The following is a 2,447-nucleotide window of genomic DNA, read 5'->3' as shown; positions in this document are numbered from 1 at the left end:
TTAATTTTATCTATATATTTTATATCTCTTAAATGGTGAAAAAATAAGTTGGAATACTTTTATACTCCTTAAAATTAATTCATGTAATAAGGAAATTTTAGAACTACATTAATGGAGTTTTAAAGCTTAAATTGTTTTGTATAGGTGTTGAAAAGAATGAAGGAGGGTAAAAAGGAAGTGTAAATTTGAAGAGATAGGCATTTTTATCAAAGAGATGGGCATTTTTGTCATTATTATTATTAAGTTATAAAAAAAAAAAGAAAAAAGAAAAAAAGATGGGCATTCTTAGAAAGACTGACAGCTCCCCCGTTTCCATTAAAAAATCTCTTCCACCGCCATATCTCCCTCTTTGTCTCCTTCAAGCTGATGCCATCACCAAGCTCGACTCATCGAACGACGTCTGCACGTCGACGAAACCCAGCCAACTCCTTGCATCTCTCTTTCGTGCGTCGGCCATGATGCACTTTAGTCACGATGTGACTCGCCGACGCCAAATCACCCGCCGTCGAGTAGCCCAACTCACCGAACGACAATTATCCCACGTCGAACCCTTCACAGGTCACGCAAAATTGAAGTTCTTGGGTCGATCTAAGTTATAGGGTAAATTTTCGTTATTTTAGTTGGATTTCTTGAAGATTTTCGAATACCCACTAAGTTTCAGCCTTGATTTTGTAATACCCATTACTCTTTGATGCTAGATTTGAATATTAGAAGATTTTACGCCGCTGACTAGCCCTTCGAAAACTAGAAATTGCGTGTTTTGGCACAACTTGGGTAATATTTTAAGTCTTTGAAGTTGTTCTTGAGTACCCATCTAATTCTAATGATAACTTTGATAACTCATGATGTTGGATGTTTGATCTTTGAATTTAGAAGGTATTTTAGTGATGTCCATTGAAGTTTGGGTTATGTGGTTAAAATTCTTGATAAGTTTTGGAGAAATTTTGTAGAGTTCTTAAATACCCATTAAGTTTAAGCGTTAAAGTTGAATAGCCCATGATGGTGGATGCTCGTTTACAAAGTAGAAAGTCGTTAATGTGTTTTCCATTAAAACTAAGACTACTTTGTTAGGTGATTGGTAAGATTTTTGAGTAATTTGGGTAAGTTTCGTGAATACCCATTTAGTTTTAGCATGAACTTGATATTACCCGTATTGTTATGTGTGAAAGATTGAAGATTTGGAGGACTTAGAAACATTAATCAATACGTTTAAGATTATTTAGGACAAGTGTGGGTAATTTCTTAAGTTTTGGCTTGCTAGTTTGACTTTGAGATTGTTAATGCACCTAAACCTTTAAAGCATGGATATTGATTATGAGAGTAGATGGTTTTAGACTACGACTTAAGTTTGGATGCTTGTGGCGTTAAAGTTCAAGATGAAGTTAAGGGTCCAAATAGCCTAAATTAAACCATTTGTAGGATAGTTCAATCTAAATTTTAGAAGTACTTAAGGTTGTTGATCCCTTGTTGATATAATGGATATAAATCCACATAAAAGACTCATTAAGCTTGAACTAAGTTGAACACTTATTGTGTTAAGTAATTAGACTTCAAGTCTAAGGGTTCGTAGGTGAAAATTCTAGCCTAATCTAAGGAAAATTGAGAATTTGAAATATGTTTGACTAATGTTTATGGTGAACGAGAAGGTGATTTCCCTAAGCCCACGTGAATGTGTTTCCATAGTGCCACCTATGGTTGTTAGGGGGTTCCAGGACTGAAAAAGGCCGTGACCGAAGATCCGAGAACCTCAACCTAGGTGAGGATGTGGATGGAGGATTGTGATATGGCTTCGGGCCTAGTTAAACCCATGGTGGGTGGCTCTATGTGCACATAAGAGCGGTATGTTGTTACTGTGGTAGGTGTTGAGTATGCATGAGCTCCGTTTGGCAGTGTGTTTCCTTTTGGGGATGAAGCACGTGTGAGCTATTCTTTGGCCGTATACTTAGTATGCTATCATGGTTGGATTGGATTGGTTGGAGGTTGCCATTGTGGCAGGTATTAAAGATGTCTGAGCTAATTTTGACCGCATGATTCTTTGTCATGTGCGAGCTATCTTTGGTCGTATTTTTAGACGTTTTTTTGCCATGATTGGTTCGACTACAGGTTCGTTGGTAGACTGATGGCTATAAGTTAATGACGTTTTCAATCAATTTTTCATTACTAATGCATATTAACAGTTTCTCTCTTCAAGCATGTTTACAAGCTTTACATCTATAGAACTTGTCACTCACTGAGTTCTATACTTACGTTTCAATGTTTTCTTTTCCCCCCCTCAAGTAGCGATCAAGGGCCAAGTGTTTATTAAATACCCATCATCGATTGTAGTCCTCCACTATTCTTTTGTATGTATATAGTTAACTTTTTTGTAATACATTAGGGAGTCGTTAGATTGTAGCGAGAGTAAAGTTAAGAACTTGTGAATTGGGAAGATCCCTCTTTTTGAATTA

At 36.5% G+C, this 2,447-nt stretch overlaps 1 long non-coding RNA gene across 1 annotated transcript; it reads left to right on the top strand.

Moving 5' to 3' along the window:
- Positions 1 to 323: 323 nt before the first annotated feature.
- LOC127150744 (uncharacterized) lies at positions 324 to 839 on the top strand. Its single transcript, XR_007823301.1, has 2 exons — positions 324 to 600; positions 699 to 839. It is a non-coding gene; the product is annotated as an uncharacterized LOC127150744 (long non-coding RNA).
- The last annotated feature ends 1,608 nt before the right edge of the window (positions 840 to 2,447 follow it).

The sequence above is a fragment of the Cucumis melo genome, chromosome 1 (assembly GCF_025177605.1).
Source record: "Cucumis melo cultivar AY chromosome 1, USDA_Cmelo_AY_1.0, whole genome shotgun sequence".
Classification (NCBI taxonomy): Eukaryota; Viridiplantae; Streptophyta; class Magnoliopsida; order Cucurbitales; family Cucurbitaceae; genus Cucumis; species Cucumis melo.
The sequence above is the reverse complement of the archived record's forward strand: the minus strand, read 5'-3'. Positions and strand labels throughout refer to the sequence as shown.